General features: G+C 55.8%; 1 pseudogene; it reads left to right on the top strand.

The window, feature by feature from the left end:
* Positions 1 to 3,535: 3,535 nt before the first annotated feature.
* Positions 3,536 to 24,677, top strand: LOC123349994 (annotated as a pseudogene).
* The last annotated feature ends 1,535 nt before the right edge of the window (positions 24,678 to 26,212 follow it).

The following is a 26,212-nucleotide window of genomic DNA, read 5'->3' as shown; positions in this document are numbered from 1 at the left end:
CTTTTAACCTTCCCCATCGTTTCCTTATTTTTTGTTAAGTTGCTGTTTGATAAATTGTACGTGCTCTGAACTCTGTGTAATGATCAGTGGGTCAGAGAAGCATATGGTGCAAAGAGAGTGCCCCAGAGTGAGGGTACCCCAGCCCCTGTCCTAAGTGACCACGATGAGACTGGGGGTCGAGCCCCCAGGGATCCGGGGCCCAGCCTTGCCGGGGTTACAAGGACTCTCCGCATGGGAGGGAGGAAGGGGAGCCCTCAAGGTCAGGCCTCTGGGTAAAGGGAGTGGGAGCGAGGACTCAGATCCTTTCACTAGCCAATCCCACCGGGGTGTGTATAAGCCAGGAAAGTTCCCCACAATAGTGGGACCCTTCCCCTGCTTACACTAGGAGCAGGGTCAGCGGCCGCCCTGCCCGTCCGTCCGGAGAGTGAAATGAACCGGTTCCTCCCCCCACAGCCAGGCTGTTCTGGACACAAACGGCTCTGCTCCGGTGACTCTGGAAGCAGCCAGACTTGGAGCCGGGCTGACTCCGGCTGTTGGCCGCGGTCGCTCAGCCCCCATTTCAATAGACAGGCCGGGTTTGATTCCTTGGCCAGGGGGTTAACCTGAAAGCTTTGCCTGTGAGCGGCTGCTGCTGGGGGTTTGCCCAGGAGCCGAGTAGAACCAGGGGCTCGGTTTGAAATGAGCCTCGGCTCCCGGCCTGCGTAACACTGGCGAGGGAGAGAGTTTCCAACCCCCTGAGCCCTCTGGGCCTGGGAGACCCTCTGCAAAGAGCAGTGGGACTATGGGAGTTTGGGGGGACAGGCCGAGGTCAGAGTGGGGAGGGATTAGAGGGGAGACAGGCTGAGATGAGGGAGGAAGTGGGGACAGGAATTTGAGGGGAGACAGAAAGGGGGCGGGTGGGTGGGAGTTGGAGGGGAGACGTGACGGGTGTTTGAGGGGAGATGGGAGGGGGAACAAGGTTTGAAGGGGGGACAGGGCGAGGGGGAGATGGGCTGAGGTTGATGCGGGGTGGGGGGTTTCAGGGGAGACAGGACCGGGGCAGAGAGGAGGGGGATTTGAGGGGAGATGGGAGGGGTTGGGGGGCAGAGCTTTGAGGGGAGATGTACCAAGTTCTGGGTGGGGACGGACGGAGATTGGAGGCAGGATGGGGCGAGAATGGGGGGAGGGGCTGCCATCTCACAGAGTCTGGGTCGGCGGATTGCGGGGGGGGGGGTGTTTTTCTGCCCAAACTCTGGCTGAGCTGCGGCACACTGGCCAGCTGTGGGGGCTGGGGGGAGCGAGGGGCAGGCAACGCCCCCCCACCCCCCATGGCCATGGGGCAGATTCACCCTGAAGCATGAGGGGGGAACTTAACTGAGGGCAGGGGATGGGCGTTTGGGGGGAAACAGGGCAGGGGATGAGGGTGTGAGGAGGGCTGTGGTGGGGGCAGGATGTGTGGGGGGCAGGCTCAGGGGGACTTGAGGGGGGATAGACCAGGGGGCAGGATGGGAGATGGGGGGCAGGCAGACGTGGGGGATGTTCATTGTGGGGGGAGAATGACTCTGCTACACAGAGAATCTGCTGCTTGTCGCCCTCCTGCTCCGTGGGGCTGAGAGCAGCTATGGGGGGAGGCTCCCAGGCGGTTGTGGGGCAGCTGGTGACCAGCAGGTGGGGGATTTAAGAAACCCATTGGGACCATCTGGCTGGGCTCCTGAGCCATCTTCTAATGCTGCCTCTGCATCGCAGTGCCCCCAGCGTTAGAAGCCCCCTGACCCCCAGCTTCCTGCTGCCCTCTAGCCAATGGCGTATAAACAAAGCCTGTGTCACGTCCCTCTCGAGGGGCCTGGCCACATAACCCCTGACAGGGTCTCCTCCAGCTCGGGGGCAGGGTCTCTGCGGGGGCATTAGAAGGTCCCTGGGTCTCTCCCGGCTGGTGACCCGTTGGGGACCCGGGATGGAATTTCTCTTTCTCTGATTTTCTTTTGAACCTGGTTTATTTAATTCACACGCTGAGAAAAGCCCCTTAGAACCAGGCGTTACAGTGTAAAGCCGCCATCACTGCTCAGCTATGGCGCAAGGGGCAGCAAACCCAGGCGTCCCCCATCGCACCCGCTCCTCACTCATTGCCACGGCTCATGTCACAGGTGGGCAGGTTGGCAGGCTGAGCGGGAAGGCTGCAGAGCCAAACCCTCCAGCACCAGGAAATGCCACAGTTAAGTTTTCTTTAACTCTGCCCCCTTTAATTGCACGATCACGTATTAATTTTAGAGACATGGGTCACCAGCCAGCTTTGAACTAAGAATGCAACACAGCAGGCGGGGTGTGTGTGTGTCTGTTTGTGAATCTGCATGGAAATACAGTAGAACCCGAGAGCTACAAACACCTGGGGATCGGAGGTTGTTCGTAACTCTGAAATATTCACTACACTGCACAAAATGTTATTGCTGGTTGTTCAAAAGTTTATGTCTGAACATTGATTTCATACAACCAGGGGCGGCTCTAGCTTTTTGGCCGCCCCAAGCAGTCATGCGCGGGAGGCGCCCTGGAGCCGCGGGAGCAGCGGACCTCCCGCGGGCATGACTGCAGAGGGACCGCTGGTCCCGCGTGGCTCGGCTGGACCTCCCGCGGCTGCGGACGGTTCGCGGGTCCGGCGGCTCCGCTTGAGCTGCCGCAGTCATGCCTGCGGGAGGTCCAGCCGAGCCGCGGGACGAGCGCCCCCTCCGCAGTCATGCCGGCGGCAGGTCCAGTCGTCCCGGGGCTCCGGTGGACCTCCCGCAGGCATGACTGCGGCAGGTCCGCCGGCCCAGCCTGCCGCCCCCCCCCGGAAGCAGGGAACGTCCCCTAGATTTTGCCGCCCTAGGCACCAGCTTGTTTTGCTGGTGCCTAGAGCCGCCCCTGCATACAACTGAACATGGACTTAGTACAGCTTTGAGACTGTTCTATGCCGAAGAAAAATGCTGCTTTTAACCATCTTAACCGAAATGTAACAAGCACAGAAACTGTTTCCTTCCCTTGTCAAACCTTTCTTTTTAAACTTCCCCTTTATGTGTTTAGCAGTTTATGTTTAACACAGAAGTGTTCTGTATTGGGTGTGTTTTAAGTTATCTCTGCTGCCGTCTGATCGCTCACTTCCAGTCCCAAATGAGGGGTGTGGTTGGTTGGTCAGTTTGTAACTCTGAGGTTCTACTGTAGTGGTCAGTGGAAGGTTGAAGACAAGACCCTGTGGTCTCCTGGCTCCCAGCCCGATGCACCTTCCCCAATGCTGCAGGGTGCACTGAGGGTGACCTCTCCCCACAGAGACAAGCTGGGAGCTGCATGATGCTTGGCCAGGCTGATGGGCCCAGGGTTTTCTGGGTTTTGCAAAGACCTCTGCTTACTTTGACCGCACTAGATTTCGCCTGCAGATTAGAGACAAGGTGTGATGGACGCAGGAAGAGACGAGACGTCGTCAACGTCCTGTCCTGGAGCCACCAGCTGAGTTCCTTATTTGCGGCTCAGTGGAGCTGGGCACCGAGGCATTTGTGGCAGTGCTGAGGGGCCCCTTGCTGCCCCCATCATGGCATCTGCTTTCACCGTCCTCTTCCTTGGTGAGTATTGGAGACAGCCAGGGCGTGTGCCCATGGTGGGGATCTGAGACCAGGGCGTGTGTCCATGGGAAGGGAGGGGGCAGGTCTGAGACCAGGGCGTGTGCCCATGGGGCAGGAGTGGATCTGAGCCCAGGGTGTAGGATCCAGTTTGCTCTGGGATCTGGTCACTAACGAGCTGTCTCCTCTCTAGGCTGCTGGCTGGCCGGGCACTGCTGGGCGTGGGGAGGTGAGTATCAGTCTGTGGGGAAGACAGTAACTTCAAAGACTGGGGAGGGGATGCATGCAGGGCCAGCTCTAGGTACCAGCGCTCCAAGCATGTGCTCGGGGCGGCACTTTCCAAGGGGCGGCACGCCGGCTCCTTTTTTTTCTGCTTGGGGCGCAAAAAGCCGGGAGCCGGCCCTGAGCGGAGGTGAGCTGAGGTGGTGGGGGGCATGGGGAGGGCCGCAGGAAGTAACCTGGGGGGCAGAGGAACCGCTCCCCCCCCAGCTCACCTCCGCTCCACTGCCGCCTGCTCCCCCGAGCACGCCACCGCTCCGCTTCTCCCCGCTCCCTCCCAGGCTTGCCGTGCGAATCAGCTGTTTTGCAGCAAGCCTGGGAGGGAGGGGGGAGAAGCAGAGCAGCGGCGGTGCGCACAAGGGAGCAGGCGGAGCGGAGGTGAGTTGTGGCGGTGGGGGCGCGGGGAGGGCTGCAGGAAGTAACCCTGTGGGGGGGAAGAGGAACCACTCCCCCCCAGCTCACCTCCGCCTCCTCCCCTGAGCGCGCCTGGTAGGGAGGAGTAGGAGGGGAAATGCGGTGCGCCTAGGGGAGGAGGTGGGGCCGGGGATTTGGGGAAGGGGTTGGAATGGGGCAGAGAAGGGGTGGAGTTGGGGCGGGGCCGGGGGGGCACGGGAAAATTTTTTTGCTTGGGGCGGCAAAAAACTTGGAGCTGGCCCTGGATGCACGGGGTGGGGAAAAGAGGAACTGAGCCCTGGGCCTTCCCCAAAACTCAACCCAAACTCCCCCTGTGAGCTCAGACCCGGCCCCGTTCTTCTCTGCCCACCCCCCATGGAGTAACTAGGAGCTGAATCTGGCTCCGGGGGTCTGAGGAAGCAGATGAGAACCATTCCCTGGTTCAATGTCCTGCCCCGCACAGGCTGTGAGGATCGGGGTTGGGGGCGGCAGGTGGATTTATTTCAGCTCATACAAACGCTAACAGGACCCGTCCATGGGCTCTAGATCCCCTCGGGGTAATCAAAATGTTCCCAGTCAGTGCAGCCATGAGGGAGAACCCACCAGATCTATCCCGGCCCCAAGATACAAACCCCAAACAGCTCGCTCCCCTGCACTCGCAGCCCCCTGTTCCCTGGCCTGGGGAAAGGTGGGTTTTGTGCGACTCCCACTGGTTATAGACACTATTTCCAAACCCAGGGTGGGGGCAGAGCTGCAGGGGGGGCACTGGTCAGGCTCCCTGGCTGGCCTCAGGTGGGGTTGCGGGGGGAGGGTGGGCAGGTGATCTCTCATGGAGCCGGGTCCTGAACTACGTCTGGGTGACCCCCCTGCCCCCGAGCCCCATGGGCAGGCAGTGCCAACCCTGTTAGGGGACAGACTCCTAGAGAGGCCGAATGACGGATGGACTGAATCGGGGTGGAGGGGAGGCGGGGTGGGGGCTGTGTCTCCCCTGTTTAACTCCTGTCTCTTGTTGAAAGCAGGGCGGGAATTTCTCAAACCCACCATCTGGGTGAGCCCCAGCAGGGTGGTGGCGCTCGGGGGAAGCGTCACCATCCACTGTGAGGGTCAGTACCTGGGTTTGGAGTTCTTTCTGCATAAAGCTGGACACCCGAACCTGCAGGTGCGGACGGTGCTTGATGGGCCCGTGGCTGAATTTCCCATCCACAGCGTCAGCCGGGAAGATGGAGGGAGCTACACCTGCGAATATCACTCTGAAACGGAACAGAGTCGCTGGTCGTATCTCAGCGACCCCGTCGAGATCATTGTAGCAGGTGAGGGAGGGTCCCGGCTCAGCGTCCTGGCTCCCAGCCCCAGCCAGATCCTCAGGGGGTCTCTGCACCGATGGGATGCTCAGAGCCTGGCTCTGCCCTGAGCCCTGGGGCAGAGGAAGGGGGATACCTCCTCCAGGGAGAGCTGGAGTGGGGTGGGGGCAGGCTTCTGTGGGGGGCGGGGGTGGAGCTGGGGCGTAGCAGTGACGGGAAGAGGCTTTGGGGAAGGGGTGGAGTTGGGGCAGGGCTGGGGCAAAGCAGGGGCGGGGGCCATGGGGAAGAGGCAGGGCAGGGGCCGGAGCAGCTGCATACTTTGTATATGGGTAGGGACGGCCCTGCAGTTATGGCGTGATGGACGGAGCTGAAGATTATAAACCTCAGTGTATAGTACAGACTTGCACAGTCCCCTACAAGTCGGTGGTGGTGCTGTGCACAGAACCCAGGAGTCCTGGGCCCCATCCTCCCTGCTCTCCCCACTAGACCCCACTCCCCTCCCAGAGCCGGGGACAGAACCCAGGAGTCCTGGCTCCCAGCCCTCCCAGCAGAGAAGCCAGGGAGTGAATGGACCCTGGAGACTGGTCTGGCCTGTCACCCACCGGGGAGCAGAGCTCTGGGCCCCAGGGGCTGGGGTTGCTCCGTGTCTCGTGCTGTGAGCCCAGGGCTGAGGGGAAACTCTGGCCCCTGTGGAAAGGGATCCAGGAGCCCGTCCCCAGGGCCGCCGGGTCTGACCCACCACTGAGGCCGTGTGGTGAGGACGGGCCCAGGAGTGAGTGACGGGGCCTGTGTCTCACGGCCTGTCTGCTTCCCACTGCAGAGCCCAGCTACCCCAAACCCAGCATCTCCCTGAGACCCAGCGGGGGGGTCTCCCTGGGGGCAGCCGTGACCGTCCGGTGTCGGGGGCAGCGCCGGGGCATGCGGTTCGTGCTGAATAAAGAGCGACGCCATTTCCCACCTGTGGATTCGGACGGGTTTGAGGCTGAGTTTCCCATCAGCAACGTGCGCCGGGACGACGGCGGGAGCTACAGCTGCTCCTATCACAGCAGATCGGAGCCGTTCGCCGTGTCGTACCCCAGTGACCCCGTGGAGCTGGTGGTGAGAGGTGAGGGGCCTGGCTCGGCGTCCCCGTTCCCAGCCCCACCCCCAGCCAGACCCTCACGGGGGCTCGGTGCCAATGGGATGCTCAGAGCCAGGCTCTGCCCTGAGCCCTGACCCCGCAGAGGGGACGCCCGGCCGGGGAACAGGGACAGAGTCAATGGGGGGTTCCCCAGCCAGGGGGGAGCAGCAGCCCCTGGAGACTCGGGGCAGGGAGGCTACTTTAACGCTGCCCCTTCTGCGTAGGAACCGGGAGTCGCTATTTAATCCCGTGATCCCATCGCCTCTGTTCTCCAGGCCCCGCCCCAGGCAGTGCCCTGGCCTGGGCTGAATGAGGCAGGGGCTGCAGGAGAATCAGTGGTTGGTGGACACGGCGCTGGGCTGGGACTCCGGAGATCTGGCCCAGCTCCTGGCGCAGCCACAGACTCTGTGTGATGGGAGCACGTCACAGTTTCCAAAAGTGTCTTTCCTTGTGCGGGGGGCTCAATCTTGGGGGATCTCAGGCCAAGTGCCCACAAACCGAGACGCCCACAGTTAGTGGAGACCTCTGCAAATGCTGGTCTCAATAGCGCTGCATAAACACAGAGTGAAGAGACAGTCCCTGCCCCTGGGAGCTCACTAAGGAAAGTGAATCTGTCTGTGCCTCAGTTTCCCCCCCTGTAGTATGGGGGGAAAAGACTCCTCCCTGCCTCCCAGGGAGCTGAATCCCTTCCTGTGTGGGGCTCCGGCCCTGCGGTGTCAGGTGCCAGAGACCAGCCTGTGAGTCACTCTGTGCTCGGGGGGGTGGACGCAGTGAATGAGACAGGGGCCAGACACGGCATATGAGGACCCAAGAACCAGGCAAACACAGCTCTGTGTCTATGGGAGCCCAGCTCGCAGGGCTGGGATTCTGGGTCAGGGGATCTCTGGGATCTGGGAGAGAATCTCTGCCCGGGGGCCCCTGGATCTGCCCATGCTGGGGCCGGCCGGGGAATCATAGAAGATGAGGGTTGGAAGAGACCTCAGGAGGTTCTAGTCCAACCCCCTGCTCAAAGCAGAACCAACCCCAACTCAATCAGCCCAGCCAGGGCGTTGTCAAGCTGGGCCTTAAAAACCTCTAAGGATGGAGATTCCACCACCTCCCTAGGGAACCCAGTCCAGTGCTTCACCACCCTCCTAGTGAAATAGTGCTTCACTAATATCCAACCTAGACCTCCCCCACTGCAACTTGAGACCATTGCTCCTTGTTCTGTCATCTGCCCTCTCCTGTGCGCAGATCCCAGCTTATCCAGACCCTCCATCTCCCTGAGCCCCACTGGGGTCACCGCCCCAGGGGCAGACGTCACCATCCGGTGTCAGGGGCAGCGCCGGGACGTGAGGTTCTTCCTGCACAAGGCTGGAGACCTGAACCCGCAGCGACACATGGACCCTGCTGGGGCCGGGGCCGAGTTCCGCATCCCCAGCGTGGGCCGGCAGCACGGAGGGAACTACAGCTGCAGCTACCGGCCCCGGTCAGAGCCCTTCGTCTCCTCGCAGCCCAGCGACTCTGTGCAGCTGGTGGTAGCAGGTGAGGGGCCCGGCTCCATGTCCCTGCTCCCAGCTGCACCCTCAGAAGTTCGGCACCTGACGGGATGCTCAGAGCCAGGCTCTGCCCAAAGCCCTAGGACTCGCCTGGACAGGGAGCAGGGAAAGTGTCACTGGGGGGTTCCCTAGCCGAGGGAAGCAGCAGCTCCTGGAGGTTCAGGGCTGAGGGAGGGGGGATCCCTGCCCCCGGGGGGAGCTGCAGAGCAGGGGCTTTTCCCAGGGGATGCTCCCCCGGCTGCCCCCGCACTGGGGACACACAGAGGAGTCAGGGCCCAGGGGCTGCCGAGCCGGCACCATCCCCAGCCACAACCCCCCTCACCGGACTGAGTGACGATCGATGCTGAGTCACGGGCTGAGGTGGATTAAGGTTTCCTGGGGGCGGGGTCCTGGGCCAGAGCAAGGGGGATCCCTCGCCCCCTTCCACCTGCATCCCTCTCCTGTTCCCCCCTTTCTGCCTCTTCCCTGGGGCCCCGCCTCATTCCATCCCCACATTGCAGCCCCAGACCAGAGAAGCTCTGTCCCCGCCCCTCGGCCCCGGGCTGCAGCAGGTAGCAAGAGTCCTCCCGTCCTGGGGCTGCAGCGGAGGTCCCGTTGCTAAGACTTCACCTGCCCCCCCCCCCCCGTGCTTCTGCAGGGACCAGGGTCGGGGTCCTGGGGCTTTTCCCATCCTGCTCACCCAGTGGCTGGGGCTCTGGGGCCCCTCATTTGGCTGGGGCCCCTGGCTGAGCCACCACTGGTCACAGAGGGTGGGGGGAGATCTCTAAGTCCATGTTTCAGCCCCTCCCCCCACCCCGACGGATGCTGGTTCTATTCCTGCAGGGGGAACCGACCCGACCCAGCCTGGAGCGGCGCCGGCTCCCACCCATCCGGGCAGCCCAGAGCCAGGTACCGGGGCCGGGGGGGGGGAGGGGGAATCTATTGAGTCACAGATTTTGGGGCAGCTTCCCCCAGTGGTTGCCCAGGGGAGGGACGGAGGCTGTTCTCAGGGGCAGTGACTCCCCCCCGCTGATGGATTTGGGAGGGAGCGAAGCCTCCTGCTCAGACACGAACCTGTCACTAATGGGGCTGCCTGAGACTTCCTCTGGGGGCGGCTGGGCCCATCAGTGGCCATGGGGGATGGTGCCCTGGAGCTCCCTGCGAAGCAGCCGGGAGCAGCCAGCCTGGGAGGCGGGATACCAGGCTAGATGGGCCCGTTGGCCTGAGCCGGTGTGGCCATGAGGAAGGGGGTGAAATCCCTTAGAAATGACGCCAGGCTGGGTCAGACAGCGCCTCCTAGCGCCGTGCTGGGGCAGTGGGGCCAGCCCTGACCGAGGGGGAGAGCGCCCCCTACTGAGCCCCCGCCCCCTGCAGTCAAGCATCCCCTAGTGCTACAAATCCCCCAAATCTTGCTGGCTCTGACCCTACTTGATGCCCTGGGGCCCCCAACATCCTCCCCATAGAATTTTCTGCTCCCTGTGGTGTCCCAACCCCTTGGGCGCCGCCTGGGGTGGGAGGGGCCGGAGGGAGGGGAACAGACCAGCCGCCCCCGGCACTCACGGCTGCTGCTGTTTCCAAGGTGGATCAGAATCACCAGCACCTCCGGGTCTGCCCAGCCCCATCATCACCGGGGCGAGCGCGGCAGCCGCCATCCTCCTGCTTCTCCTCCTCGTGGCCTTCGTCTGCTTCAGAAAAACCCGAGCCAGTGAGTGTCCCGTCCAGCAAGGGAAGGGTTAACCTGCCGCTAGGCAGGGCCGGATGGGGTCAGGGCTGGGATGGGGGACTGTGCCAGGGAAGCCAAGGGAGGGCAGAGGGTGGGGGTGGGGGGAGCTCAGCAGGGGGTTCTGCTGCCTGGGTAATCCCTGTACACACGTTCCTGTCCCACCCCAGAGGTGGCTGCATCTCAGTGCCGGGCTAAGGGTCCCTGTATAAAGAGCCACCGGCACCGAGCTTCTCAGTTACCCGGGATGTCAGGGGAGCCAACCTGTGGATCAGGTTCGTTATAACGAGTCACTAACGAGGGAGGATTGGGGACAGGAAAAGCCCCCCGAGTTCATCTGCCCCTCCCCCCCGGTGCATGCTGTGGTGTTGTGCTGCCCTTGCAGGAGCAGCCCACCCCAGCAGGGATCCAAGCTCAGCACCGGCAGCAGAGGGGACCCCCAAGTCCCCCCATCCCTGCTGCCCTGTGGGGGGTGAGTGGCCGGGCGCTGGGACTGGGGGATCCCGATTGGCTCATGGGGGATTCTGGTTTGTGTCCCTCTGCAGGAAGAGGAGCCGCACGGAGACCGAGCAGGTAGAAACCCGGATCCTCCTCCGTCCGATCGACCTGCCGGGGTCACAGGGCTCCTGGGTTCTGTCCCCACTCGGGGATGGGGGTGTGACCAGAAGTGGTTAGAGCAGGGAGGTGTGTGTGTGTGGGGGGGGGTGACCAGAATTCCTGGGTTCTATATCTGCCTCTGGGAGCAGAGTGGGGTCTAGTGGTTAGAGCAGCGTGGGGTGGGGTCTGGTGGTTGGGGCAAGGGGGGTTTAGGGAACTGGGTTCACTGATGGGGGGGCTCTCTGGGTGTGTTGGGGAATCTCCCCCGCGGGTGGGGGGATATGACATTTACAAGGAAATTTTCTCTTTTAGCACCAGCCCTATGGGGGCATTAAAGGCGCCGGCTCAGCAAGACCCCATCTGTGAGTAACACACCCAAGGGGGTACCAGGGTGGGGCAGGACCCCTGTGGAGGGGCTTGTGGTGGTTCCACCCATATGGGGCGGGGTCTGATTTACAGCTGCTGCTGGGCGGGGCTAAGGAGAGGGCCCCAGAGGTAGCCGGTGTCAGCTGAGAGTGTTGGACTCCCAGGAGCTCCCTGGGGCCACCCTCCCTTCCCGCTCTAGGTCCCCATCCACTCCTGGCTCCCAGCCCCCCTGCTCTAACCACTAGTCCCCACTCTCCTCCCAAGCCAGGGCGAGAACACAGGCGTTCAGACTCCCAGCCCCCGTCCCGCTCTAACCCCCAGACATCTCTGTGCCTCAGTTTTCCTCTCTGTAACACGGGGCTAATGACCCTGGCCCATGCTGTGGGGTTGGGGGGTGGCTGTGCTGGGCTCTGACCCCCCTGGCTGGACGGGGGCGTTGGAGCTGGGTGTGGGGTTCTGCTCTGGGCCGGCCAGGGGTGCAGCTCAGTGGGTGTCTCTGTTCTGCAGATGCCTCCGTTGACGAAGGAAAAGAGCTGCAGACCCCGGTAAGTGTCCCCTGTTCTCCCATGGGGCCTGACCCCCAACCCTGACCCACATGGGCCCCAGCAGCCCCCTCACACCTCACCCCCCTCGCCTTTCCTGGCATGCTCAGTGGTTTGGGGTAGGGGTCCGGCTGCTGGGAGGGGGGCAGGTTTATGGGATCACCAGGGGTGTGTGTGTGTGTACCCTGTGCTCTGTGTGTGTTGGGGTGTTGGTGGATTCACACACCTCCCCCCCAGTGACTCTCTCCTCTCCCAGCCCCAGGATCCCAACCCCGGTGCCGACGGACTCACCTACGCCGATCTGGACAGCCGGGCGTTGCAGGCCAAGCGGGGGGGCCCAGCCCCTGCCCCCGAGCCTGCCCAGCCCAGCATGTACGCCGCGATCAACGTGAGCCGGGGGGCCCCATAGTGAGAGACCCCCACAGACTCACCCCCCTGCAGCACCAGCCCAGAGAACTCTGCTTCTAGGGAAGATTTAGGGGGGACGCTGCCCTCCCCCCGTGCCAGCCCCATCCCATCGAGCTGCTGTCCCCCTGCCCAGCCCAGACCCAGATGTGGGGGCCGGCGTGGGGGGCTCAGCACCGGGATGGGGAGGGGATACGCCAAGGTGGCTGTTTATTTTATTTTGCTTCCTGTTAATAAATCACACACACACACACACACACCTACACGGGTGTGTCTCTCCCCTCCCAGCCCCAGGAGCCCGACCCGGCGCTGAGAGACTCACCTACGCCGAGCTGGACCGCCAGGAGCTGCAGGCCAAGTGGGGGGGGGGGGCTGCCCCAGATCTCGTCCTGTACTCCACCATCAATCTGAGCCAGGGGTCCCATAGGCAGAGCCCCCCGGGTGCAGGGGAGCCCCCACACTCCCATAGCATGAACCCAGGGAGAGTCATTGGAGCAAGGGGGCAGAAAGCATCGGCCACCAGGGGGTGACAGAGGGATTCCCGCCCCCTAGAGAACTCACTGCCTCAGGGTCACACTGGGAGTCAGCGACAGAGCCAGGGACGGAGCCAGGAGTCCAGTGTCCAGGCCCCTGCACTGAGCACTAGAGGACACTCCCTTCGAGAGCATCAGTAACAGGGTCTGTAACACTCACCCACTGTTGTCAGTGCTCTGAGATTTAACCAGGGAAAGCCGCCCTTTAAGCGCTGGGCAGCATTGGGCCATTAAATCTCAGATCCAAATCCCTAGAATTTACGTCTGGGCTTTCAGTTCAGCCCAGTACAGAGTGAGGAGCCCAGCCTGAGACCTTAGATCGAGGAGGATCAGCCCTTCCTGGACTGGGAGATGATCTTGGAGCCTTTTCAATTCCTAGGCAGATGGATGAAAACTAGATTATTCTTAAAACATGAACCGGATTTTTTAAACTAAATTAACCACAGGCTTGTTTGTTAAACTAAACCTGCTTACAATTAAATTTGAAATTGACAACCTATGTTAAGCCCTCACTGTATTATAATCTCTTAAAATAATGTAAAGAGACTAGAAAAAAGCCAGTATTAAGCAGTACATGTTTCCTGCCAAGTTTTAAGGACAGTCAAACCACTGAAGCCCCTAGAACCAGAATTACTTGAAGTGCTAAAACAGCTTTCGACAGCAGTAGCCTCCTTTGAAAGTGCAGAAAGATTTTCTTCATTTCAGTTTATTCAACTAGTTCAGTTCAATGACAAATTCACTGGATTTAAGAAACCCCTGGGGAGTTGACCAAGCAGACAAACTTGTTTTATTCCTTCAATCTATGAATAAAAATGAGGTGTGAGAGGAAGAGATCTACCAGTTCATACATCTCGAAGGACATGGTGAGCATCAGAGTAGATTGATTTAAACTATTTGATTTTAATCATGTTTCACAGTTGTTCTTTTTAGTTATTTTCCTAATGATAGGTTGATTCTCATCAGCTGATAACCATTACAAAGGTGGATTTGCAACTCAATATAGTCTTTACGCTAAATTTGGTGCTTTTTCTTTTGCTAACCATGATGGCGACCTATAGCTACGCGCATTGATTTAAGCAGTTCTATGGAGTAATTTACATTTCTTCCATCTAATTTTTACATTTTTATGATGTTGGAAAATGGCAAAGGATACATTTCTTCCCTAGATGACGATGATTTTTTTTACTTCTGGTTTGTCCAAGCTCTGTCTGGATGGAAATTCAAATGCACAGAAACAGCATTTTCCAATATGGTTATGAATTAAATAGGTGGAAGTTGGGAAAAGCGTAGACATCTTAGTCTTCCAGGAAGAGCAATGTTCAGGCTAACTCTAACAGCTAATAACATGAGACTTCCAAGCAGGGCCTGGGCGAGTGGAAAAGAACCGTAAGAGATGCTGTTTTTCGACCTTGTGTTAGATAAGAATGGAACACAGACTGTAGCTGAAATTGCTGAGGAAAGTAAGATCTCAGGCAGGAATATGTATAAACAAAATGCAGTTGTTGATTGTTACTGTATGTCACAAAAGGTATAAACGTTTGCCCTCATTGTTTCTCTTTTGGGAGACCTGCCGTTGTGCATTCTCCCCCTTGCAATGTTGCTTGAGAATAAACTGCCTCTGACATGTTGCAGCCAACCTCAGAGTGAGGACTCGTTTTTTCTCCCACAAATAAAACGACCTTAAATGTGCTGAATACATAATAAAAAAACGTGTACCGAGATGTATTTTTCATTTCCATCCCTGAACCAGTAACAATTGCACGGGAGAATGCCCCAAACCCTACATTTTATTGTCAAATCGTCTGAGTCGTTCCTCGTCTGTTCTTGCTTTAGAAGTTTCAGATCAACAAAACCTTCCCCTGGGCAGTCGGTGCCCATGTGTTGCAGCGCAGGCGTGCGTGAACAAAGCTCAACAGTCAATATGATTGAAAGCAAAGTCATTTATTACTCTCCAGCATGCTCTTATATACAATTAAGGCCAAGCAATCAAGCAATTGCTAATTGGTTAATAAGGTACACACAAGCAGCAGCTGTAACTTCATTGGGTAACATCATCCTAGACAGCTTTCTAATTTATTACCCTATTACTGCCTGCTAGCAAGTGAGAACTAGCCAAGGCCAATTTCTCACATACAGCTCACAGCAAATTATCTCGTCCTTGGATCCCACACCTCCCCCTTTTTCTCATAATAAAAAAGGGAAGGCACAGCAAAACATTCCCAGCTCATAGCATCACATTACTACAATCTATTACACAGCAAAACTAAAAGCAAATCTAAACACCAGCTGCCTAACTAAACCGTAACAATATCTTCCGCAGTGCCCTACTTTTACCTATACATCCCTCCTCCAGGTAACGCAAGTGGCCCAAGGGGCCAGGAGGGTTCCACCAAGGTGCAAACACCCACAAAGCAGGTTTCCAATAAGGGCTTCCACTGCAGCAACATGGGGCAAGCAAAAGGCCGTAGTATTTATGGCACTCTGCGCCAAAATCAGCCAAGGCCGGACCCACTTCGCCGGAATCCACCTTGCTTACTAAATTCCCATTTCCCATGCAACTTATCTGATCCCAGTTAGGCCACCTGGCATTTGCCTCGCTCTGGCAGTTCCCTACTTTCTCATAACAACTTTATCTCATCCCTCTGTTCTTGTGACCACGCTGCTGTAATTTTCCACCAAGGCAGCATAGGGAAGATGCAACCGGACATCTCCCCCCTATTCTTAAACACAAAAAAATTAAAAACATCCAATAAACTACACCAAACTTATAGCAAAGGGCATGCAAAACAAAACCAGAAACAAATAATCTATCTTATGCTATAGGACTCACCTATAACCATGCAATTCTCAACATATAACACCAACAACATCAAACACAACAAACATAAAGTAACAAGGATAAAACAAAAAAAATGATATAAAGTCTGCAGGGTTCCCCCATACTCTATTGCACACCAAATTGTGACAAATTTTCTATTACCAATCCATCCCTCATGTGTCAGGTGATCAAACTGACACTGAGGGGGGGGGAGGTTCACAGCAGAAAACACAACATAAACCACAAAAACATCTCAACCACACCACAACAATTCTGGCCAAAAAACACATATCACAAACAAACATAAAACATAAAACATAAATGTAAACTCTATAAATAAATGCATGGTACATTAAATGCTATGCAGCTAACACCAATTTTCTTTAATATCTAAAAAACAAAAACAAAACTACCCCTACTGGGCAAGCAATCATTACATACAATATACAAATACCCTTATTACTACCAGGCAAAAAAAAAGGAAAATTACATCATCAATTAAATCATTTACAATAATACAATTGCATCCTGACTTACTTCTAAATTCAAAGCTATTCACAGCTTAAAATTTCACCATTAACTTCTACTTTTAAACACCAAAAAAAAAAACATCACCACTTATATGCCCTTAAGCCTAATACAATTACAATTACATAGCACTATATACATTCTTCAGCTAATACAACAAAATTATTCATAACCAAACAATTACAAACTAATTTCTTTGCCCAAAATTTATTTACAAACATTCCAAAACACCAAAAACTTTACTCTTTAGCATCTTTACAAAATTCAACTGCTATTCCCTCTAGCAATCACAGAGTTAACTTTTTACTCTGCCTTAAATTACTCGCTTGTATTTCAACAACCACCTGTCTCAACTAAATCACCATTCCAAGTATCCCCCTGAATATTTGAAATTCCTAAGCTTGTGCTTAATTACTTATTACGTCCGCTACACCCTCAAAAGTTATCGACCTGATTTCCAATCTCTTTGTCTCTTGCCTGCCGCCTGGGCCCAATCCTTTTTTCCTCATCAAGTTCTCCGTCTATGGCCTGGCCGCTTGGGCCCGATCCTTTTTTCCTTTCCAAGTTCTCTGTCTATTGCCTGCCTGCCTGGGCCCGATCCTTTTTTCCTCTTGCTAAACCGTTCCTTTCATGAATACCAACTTATCCCACTATCAATTTAGCTAGGAGGGTGTACTTCTTAACTAGACCCCACCCTTCTAGTCTCTACTGCAAGCAATTATCTGTACTTTCCCACCGTGGGGGCTACATTCTCATGCATATAACTTTAATTACAACATCTGCAATCAGCCTATCTATATTAAATATAGGCTACATCTAGTATCAAGCAATCTACAACAACCAATAATCAGCACATAACAAAAATCTAATAAGGCTAACAAAAGCACTTTACATAAAGGTACTTTGGGTCACATAAATTCAAAGCCATTCTCCCAAATTACCTAAATTTATGCCTAAATAACCCACAATTCCCCCCTTGAGAATACTCAACAAACCCTTTGGCTGAGTTTCCTCAAACTTAAAAAACAACAAACAATTAAACTCTAAAAGGCTGGGGTAATTAGTTCCACAATCATCCTCCCCATGAACCCGGCAGGGGTTCGGTATGTGAGAGCCCTCACCCCCCAACCCAACCGGTCCACATGCTAGGGTTAGTAATGGGGGGGGGGGGTAATATCATTTACAATCCAATTGGGGGGGGGCAATACATGCTAAAATTTTTATCCAAAACACAGGGCGCAGCCTGTAGAATAAATCCCAAAATCCAATTAACATCACATTTCTCAGCAGGAGTCCCAAATTTCTTCCTGCCAGTGTACAATTCTTTGTTTCTTCACCAGGGTCAGTTCTCAATGTCTTTTTAGTCAGGAATTTCTGGACTTTGGCAATATCAACAACGTGAGTGTTTTTTCTTCTTTTCCATCACCGTCGTGGTTCAGCTTCTACGGGGGAAATAATCAGGACGTGGGGGCTGCAGCGGACGAGGGAGAAATTAGCCAGCACGTTACCTTGTCCTTTTGTCCTGCTATTTAAAAGCACAATGAAACTAAAAAATAATTAGGCCAATCATCAGTAGAAAAATTCTCCTGATGTGAAGGGGTCTTTTGCAATAAAATCATGGGTCCAGGCAGTCAGTCTCCTGGTTGCAAAATTGGCAGGGCTGCTAGGATCTTTGGGCAGCTCTTCCATACCTGTGAAAGGAGACAGCTAACACATTCCGTTAGTGCCTGGCAGGATTTTGCAGCTCTCATTAGCTTTTTTGGGCGGTTTTTCAGCTCTCATTAGTCTGAGCTGTGAGCAATATGTCCTTGACCGGGGCCAGAAAAGAATGAGCTGTCTCCAATTAGCTCATTCTGGTTCCTTTTCTTTCCCTGCTTGGCTTCTTTTAAACTGTAAATCCTGTGTCAGAACACCCAGCTGTTGCTGCTCATACCGGAGAAGCATAACGGTTTTCCCGGCACTGTCCCAGGCTCAGACCAGCCAGCGTAAGATGCCTTCTCCGGGCTTCTGCCAAAACAACAGACTTGCTTGTAGGTCTGAATGACCTCCGGGGCCACGGCACGAGCCTCTGCCTGCGCCATGCACTCCAAAGTTTTCCCGTCCAGGGCTCGCTTGCAGCGGAGCACCTCCTCACGTGCCTCTGCCTGCTCACGAGCCTCTGCCTGTGCCATGCACTCCAAAGCTTTCTCGTCCAGGGCTCGCTTCCAGCGGAGCACCTCCTCACGAGCCTCTGCCTGCTCCCCCTCTTTCCACAATGATCCAGCTGGAAGACCTTGCATTTGATTTAACTTATTATAAATGGCCTGCAGCTGTTGACCCTGGCGCTCCATTTTCTTATAAAAGACATTAAACTGGGTAAACTGAATAGGCGTAGTCAAATTGGGATAGACCTGTGATGGCACGTGTCTCACCCGAGCCTCCTTTATTTCCCCGCATTCGGGACACCCCCAGGTCCCGTGGACACGGCATGGCTTGGGAGGGGGTGCATACGGCAAAGCTGTTTTCATAGGCTCGGGCGTATTGGAGGGTAGTGGAACCATAACAGGGGCAACATTATCCAGGTCGGAAGCCAAAGGTATCACCGTGTCCTTGCCACCGAAAAACTCCCTGGCTCCAACCAACAACACAGAAGGCATTTCGGGCGTTGGGCGGAAAAGCTTAAAAAGGGCCGCCTGCACTCCTGCCTCGGCCACGAGAGTTTTTACTATCTTCTTTGTCTTATTCCATACTGGACTCAGGGAAAAGGCTTCCTTATCGCCCTGAGCCACCGACTTCCAAAGCTTGGAGCCTAGCCGCTCCCACACAGTTTTATGAAAAATTGTACTCGGCTTAACAAAAGGTTCCCTTCTCTGTCCCCACCGCAGCAGGCGGGATAACATATCAAAGGGGAGCCTTTCTCCCTGCCGCTTCATAATGTGCAATAAAGGCTTCTGTGTTATCTTTTCTTCAGCTGATACACCGGTACTCACGTTAGCTGCTCTGCCCTTCTCCACCGCGGCTTATAGCCGCTCTCCTCAGGGCTCAGGTGCGCCTCTCTTTTCGGACGCCCGGGGGCTTCTCCAGCACTCCCCGTCGCGGCTCCCAGCCGCCCGCCTCTGGGCTCAGGCTCCTGGCCGTTCGCCTCTGGGCTCAGGCTCCCGACACTATCATCACTCGATACGAGTCACGTCGGATAAGCACTCCCCGCCTCTGGGCTCAGGCTCCTGGCCGTTCGCCTCTGGGCTCAGGGCTTCTCCGCCTGGGTCAGGCCACCGACACTTTCATTCGATACGAATCACGTCGGGGTCACCATTTGTTGCAGCGCAGGCGTGCGTGAACAAAGCTCAACAGTCAATATGATTGAAAGCAAAGTCATTTATTACTCTCCAGCATGCTCTTATATACAATTAAGGCCAAGCAATCAAGCAATTGCTAATTGGTTAATAAGGTACACACAAGCAGCAGCTGTAACTTCATTGGGTAACATCATCCTAGACAGCTTTCTAATTTATTACCCTATTACTGCCTGCTAGCAAGTGAGAACTAGCCAAGGCCAATTTCTCACATACAGCTCACAGCAAATTATCTCGTCCTTGGATCCCACACCCATGTGGTGCTGCAGGCAGAGGAGCCTGAGCAGTCGCCTTGTGACATCTAAGGTAACTCAGCAACTCACCCGTCACTCACTCACTGCACTAACCCTGATCTTAATCCTCCCCCTGCCACCCGCATGGGTCATCTTCCCCCATTGAAACCGCCAGCTTGACTCATTTTAACCAATGGGGTTGAATTATGCAAATCACCTGCAGAGAGTTAGCACTGACTGGCTGAGTTAACTCTGATGTCACAAAGCGCCTCTGCCTACAGCACCAATTTAACGGGGATGGTGCAGAAAATCAGGCTTTTCTGGTGCTGCTGTTTTCCAATTGTCACCAAAACCAACAAGGTTCTTCCCGCTGATGCCCAGAAATTTTTAAATCAATTTAACACAGTTTTCAAAAATTATCGTGATACAGACAGACAAAGAAATGCCCCTGAACTGAGCATTCGGCCTCGCTGCACTCAGCCATCAGGGACCTGAGTCTCCTCCCTGTTAACTCAGCGAGGACCCCAAGCTCAGCCCATCCGTGTGGAGACTCCCCGGGCTGGGAGCTGAGCAAGGGAACAGACGGGCAGACGACAGCATCGGTCCCCACAGGAGATCATTCTGGGGGAGATCACCATCAGCACACGATTCCCGCCCCACCTCTTTGCGAGGGCCCCTTACAAGGACAGCTGGTGAACAGCCCCACCCTCGTCAGGAAGACGAGCAGCAGAGAGAAATGGGACAAAAAAAGAGAGAAGAAAAGACACGAGGACGGGAGGTGAAGGCAAGCGAAAAAGGACAAATTCCAAATGCCCCAGTGAATCATAGATTCCAAAGCTGGAAAGATCCACTCTGACCATCTCGTCTGACCTTCTGTATTACACGGGCCGTGGAACATCTCTCAGAATAATTCCTGTTTGAATTAGAGCAGATTTATTAGAAAAACATCCCTCTTGATTTAAAAAATGCCAGTTATAGAGCATCCATCACAACCCTGGGTAAATTGTTCCAAATCCTGTCAGTTAAAAATGTTCCTCTTCTTTCCAGCCTGAATTTGTCTAGCTTCAACCTGCAGCCACTGGATCTTCTTACCCCCGTGTCTGCTAAAGTGACGAGCCCATTAGCTAATATTTGTTCCCTTATGCTCATCCCTTAACCTTCTCTTTGTTCAGCTAAATAGACTGAGCTCCTTGAGTCTGTTGTTACCAGGCAGGTTTTCTAATCCTTTAATCATTCTTGTGGCTCTTCTCTGAACCTTCTCCAATTTATTGGCATCCGTCTCAAATTGTGGACACCAGAACTGGACACAATATTCCAGCAGGGGTCACACCATTGCCAAATACACCTCTCCACTTCTAGCTGAGATTCTGCTGTGTATGCATCCAAAGATCCCATCCGCCATTTCGGCCAAAGTGTCCCTCTGGGAGCTCATGGTCGGCTGATTATCTAGCATGACCCCAAGTCTTTTTCAGGGTCGCTGCTTCCCAGGATAGAGTCCCCCATCTTGTACATAATGCCTAGATGTTTTGTTCCTAGAGGTATAACTTTACATTTGGACAAACTAACAGGTATGTCGCTTGTGCTCAGCTTCCCAGGCAATCCAGATGGCTCTGTACCGATGCCGTGTCCTGTCTGTTATTTACCACTCCCCTGATCTGTCTGTAGTCTGCAGGTTTTATCAGTGATGATTTTATATTTGCTTCCAAGTCACTGATCAAAATGTTAAATCATGTAGGGCCAAGATCCGATCCCTGCAGGACCCTATTAGGAAGACACCTGTCCGATAATGATTCCTCATTTACAATTACATTTTGGGACCCATTAGTTATTAAGGGACAGATTCCTAGGTGGGACATTTTTCTGCCAACTTACCTTGTGTTTTCCGAGCCCAGCACTCAGTGGAAATGTTTGCCCCAGGCCCCGGGCCCAGCAGGGGCCCCCACGAGAGTTTTTCAGGGCCCCTGGAGCGGGGTCCTTCACTCGCTCCGGGGGCCCCGGAAAACTCTCGCAGGGCCCGGGCCCCCGGAGCTTCTTCGCTCCTGGTCTTTGCTGGCGGGGGTCCTTCCTCTCCGGGACAGAAGGACCCCCCTGCCGCCGAATTACTGCCGAAGCGGGACCCGCCGCCGGAGTGCAGCCGGGTCTTCGGCGGTAATTCGGCGGCGGGGGAGTCCTTCCGTTCCGGGACCCGCCGCCGAAGTGCCCCGAAGACCTGCGGCGGGGGCTGCACTTCAGCGGCAGGTCCCGCTTTGGCAGTAATTCGGCGGAGGGGGGTCCCCGCTGTGGGTCTTTGGGGCACTTTGGCGGCGGGTCCCGGAACTGAAGGACCCCCCGCCGCTGACTTACCGCCGAAGCGGGGGCCCCCCGCCGCCGAAGACCCCGGGCCCCCGGAATCCTCTGGGCAGCCCTGCTTGGCTGGCAACGTTTGCATCAGATTGAAATGTTCCAGCCCTCCATGAGAATCTTACCTTCTCCACAGGGGTGTCTGCATTCTACAGAATCAAGCTGGAAAGGAGAAAACACCCACAGAAGCTCCTCCTTAGCACTCAGGTGCGTGAACACAAATCCCCCAGGAGAGAGGCGAGAAGGGGGTTTGCTGCAGCAAGGCCACAGGGGTCTCTGAGGTCCCCCCCCTGCCCCCCTGTACTGCGTGTCTGATGTCAAGGGAGCTCTGTGAGGTCACAGCCGCCTCCCCACCTTTGCCCAATAGGCTGAGTTCCTGCCCCAGGCCCTTGTGAAGTCACTGCCACGCCCACCTCTCCCTTGCAGGGCTGGTGTCTGCCCCTGGCCAGCCTGTTCGGGTGTCTCAGCTGCTCCCCAAATCACCCCACTGCTCACTAGTGAGTCTAGGGAACAAGCAGGCGAAACAGTAAAACAGCTGGATCTGTTCCTGCTCCCACACACTTCATAGATTCACAGATTTTTAGGCCTGACGTGGCCACCAATTGATCTCCTAATCTGACCTGGATTTCACAGGCCAGGAAGTTTCACCCACTTACCCCCACATTAAGCCCAATAGCTTGTGTGTCACTAAAACGCCTCCCAGACAGACACCCAGCTGTGATGTGAGGACATCAGGAAACAGAGAATCCACCACTTCCCCTGGTAATTGTTTCCAGTGGTTAATCACCCTCAGTGTTAAAAATTGGTGTCTGGCTTCTCACTTGAATGTCTCTGGCTTCAGCTGGCAGCCGCTGGTTCTTGTTCTGCCTTTTGCGGAGAGATTAACGAGCACTTTGGGGCTCGTTATTTTCTCTCCAGGAAGGTCCTTCTCCACCGTAACCAAATCACCTCTCAGTCGTCTTCCACGGCGAAATGAGATCGAGCCCCTGAAATGTCTCACTTCAAGCCACATTCTTGAGCTCTCAGATGATTTTTATGGCTCTTTTATGCCCCTCGCTCCAATTTTTCACCGTCCTTTTTACAACACGGACACCAGAACTGCACAGAGTGTTCCAGTCGCAGTCTCACCAGTGCTGCGGGGAGCCAGAGATGCAGCAGCTTCTGGTGGCTGCTGTGTACTCATCTGGTGGGCGGAGATACTGGCTAGATGGGCCCATGCGGGGCTGGGGATAGGGAGGGGGGACACTGGGCTGGGGGGCCCATTAAGTAGATAGATGGGTACAGAGGGGTGATCTGGATTTAGGTCCTTGGGCAGTTTCGGGTGTAGCTCTCAGGAATCTCTGGGATCTCGGAGAGATTCCTCTGGCTGGGTTTTCTCCCAGGGGCCCCATCTCTGTACGGCAGTGCAGTGACTGTCAGGGGCGGATCTAGGATTTCCGCCGCCCCAAGCAGGGCGGCACGCTGCGGGGGGCGCTCTGCTGGTCGCCGATCCCGCAGCTCCGGTGGACCTCCCGCAGGCATGCCTGCGGATGCTCCACCGGAGCCGCGGGACCAGCAGCCCCTCCGCAGGCATGTCTGCGGGAGGACCACCGGAGCCGCCTGCCGCCCTCCCGCGGGACGCCACCCCAAGCACGCGCTTGGCGCGCTGGGGTCTGGAGCCGGCCCTGGTGACTGTGCCGGGGTCTGTCTCATATCCTGTCTTCTTCTCACTGCAGAAACCTACTACCCCAAACCCTCCATCTCCATGAGCACCAGCGGGGGGGGGGGGGGGGCGCTACCTGGGGGGAGCCGTGACTGTCCAGTGTCGGGGTTGGCACCAGAACAGGAGGTTCCTTCTGTACAAAGTTGGAAACCCGACTGCGCTGCAGGATGTGGAGCCGGCTGGGGACGTGGCTGAGTTTCCCATTCGCAACGTGAGCCAGAGACACTCAGGGAGCTACCGCTGCCGATATAGCACCACATCCGACCCGCCCATCTGATCAGAGCCCAGCGACCCCGTGGAGCTGGTGGTAGCAGGTGAGGGTCCCGGCTCAGCATCCCCATTCCCAGCCCCACCCCCAGCCAGACCCTCAGGGGATCTCGGCGCTCAGAGCCAGGCTCTGCCCTGGGCCCAGCAGAGGGGACACCTGGCTGGGGAGGGGGGACGGAGTCACTGGGGGGTTCCCAGCTGGGATAAGGAGCAGCTGCTGGAGATTAGGGGCAGGGGGGGAGGATTCCTTGAAAACAGCCACAAAACAGCTGCGCTGCGGAGAACCCCCAGGATTCCTGGGCAGCTGAAGTAGGGTGAGAAAGAAAACAGATGGGACAGCAGGCAGCAGCTCCCCGCACCCTGGAGCGCTCCTGGTGGAATCAGCTGGGAGAGTTTGGAGGGAGGCTGCCCAGCGCCGGGGAGAGACACCAGCAACCAGCGAGGTACCAACCGGCACCAGAAACGAAGGGACCCAGCGAGCGGGAGCCAGTGGAAAGGGACCCGGTGGCCGAGCTGTGTCATCAGAAGGGCGCCAGGCACAGAGCTGGCAGGGGGAAAGTCCCGTTGAGAAGGGACAGAGATGGCATGAAGGACCAGCTGTCTTGTTTTGAGCTGGAACTCAGAACTAGGGTGACCAGATAACAAGGGTGAAAAGTCGGGATGGGAGTGGAGGTTTTAGGCAAGTATATAAGACAAACCCTGACTATCGGCACTGTCCCCATAAAATCAGGACATCTGGTCGCCCTACTCAGAACAGCCAACAGACGGTGCAAGAGGATGGCTCAAGCGGCAATGAACCGTCCTAAGAAATTTTCCTGCAAACTCGGGATGTACAGAGGCTGCAATCAGAGAAGCCGCGACGGGACCGTAGCACGGTGGGTTCTGGCCTAGTGCCTGGGACGTTCCAACTCCAGCTCCTGGGGCTCCATGACTGTAAATTGTTGCCCGTGAAGTGGGTTTAATTCAGCCAATGGCAGTTACTGGTCAGGCAGCTCAGCAATAGTTCCCAGTGTGACCCTCCCCAGCAGTTCCTGCTACACCAGCGAACTCTGATTCACTTGTGATCATTCCCCACTGAACTGATTTCTCCTTCCACAGCCGATGGAGATAAAACGCAATAGGCGTCTGCTCCTGGGGGATTCTGCAGCACGGGGCAGGCAGAGAATTTATTTCCCCACAGAAAATACATTATCAGAGGGGTAGCCGTGTTAGTCTGGTTCTGTAGAAGCAGCAAAGAATCCTGTGGCACCAAAACGTCTGTTAGTCTATAAGGTGCCACAGGATTCTTTGCTGCTTCTACAGAAAATACATTGTGCCCCAGAAGTGCTGCAGGTCCGCCTTTTGCCCACCAGGGGCCGCTGTGGCGCCAGAACAGCGGGCTCCATTCAAGCTGCTGGCTGCTCTGGTGTCACAGCGGCCCCTGGTGGCAAAGGGCGGAACTGCAGCACTTCTGGGACAATGTATTTTATGCAGGGAAAAAACAACATTATGCGGGAGAGAAGAATTCTGCGTGTCCACAGAAGTGCAGCAATTCCCCTAGGAGTAAGAGTGTGTGTGTGTGTGTGTGTGTGTGTGTGTGTGTGTCCCTGCCGCCCCCTGCTGGAGGGTCTGGGCCCTGCTCTGTGTGTTAATCACACGGGTCCTGTGCCCTAGTGCAGAGCTTTTCAAAGTTTGGGTCACAACTCAGTACTGGGTCGGGGAATGCCAGGCACTGGGTCACCTTGCTCAGCACCCAGGGACCCTGGCGGCCGGCCAGTAAAAACATCTAGTAAAACTACTAATAAAACGAGAAGTCCCTACCGAGCAGCAGGTTGTAGGCAGGGGGTCATAGGCCTCCATGCACTGCCTCTGCCCCGAGCACCAGCTCCACACTCCCATTGGCCAGGAACTGGAGGTTCAGAGGTGAAGTCCCAGGAGGCGGTGGGGCCAGAGAGCCTAACCCCAGAGAGTGAGTACGACCCTTGGAGTGGGGGGGCTGTCGCACCGAAGGGAGTTCTCCCAGGGGCCGTGTGGAGCTGAGACTGGGGGTCGGAGGGTACATGGGATGGGTGTAGGAGGTAGAGGTTAGAGAGGAGATGGGACAGTGTGGGGGCTGGGGGCTAGGGGAGAGACAGGGCGGGTGGGGGATAGGGGTTGGAGGGAAGACAGGAGGGGTGGGGGCTGGAAGGAAGATGGGAGGTTTGGGGGTTGGAGGGGAGACAGGAGAGGTGGGGGCTGGAAGGAAGATGGGAGGGTTGGGGGGGAGACAGGAGGGTCGAGGGTTGGAAGGGGGACGGGGGTGTGACTTTATGAGTCTGATCTAATATCTCATTGAAAGGTGACAGGGCCAGAAAGAGTCAATTAACTCACAGACTGACCTGACCCATGGCCCAACTTTAGAGACTGGTTAGGAAGATCTGTAAATGACTAGAGATTTGAAATGCAGCCTGCATTGTTAGAGATAGAAGGGGAGGTGTTTGCTCAGGTCTTGTGATGGCAGCAAACAAGTCTTGTCTATCGCTATAGCTTTGATTCAAAGATCAAAAAAGGAATATTAACATTTAGGAAGAGACTTGAGTGAAATAGTATTGTTGTCTCTGTGTCTCTTTGAAGGTTGTGGTAACCTGTATCTGAACTGTTTAATGGATAAGTTACCCTGTGCTAAGTGCCAGGATGT

The sequence above is a fragment of the Mauremys mutica genome, chromosome 15 (assembly GCF_020497125.1).
Source record: "Mauremys mutica isolate MM-2020 ecotype Southern chromosome 15, ASM2049712v1, whole genome shotgun sequence".
Taxonomy (NCBI): Eukaryota; Metazoa; Chordata; order Testudines; family Geoemydidae; genus Mauremys; species Mauremys mutica.
This window is presented reverse-complemented; position numbering and strand designations above follow the sequence as displayed.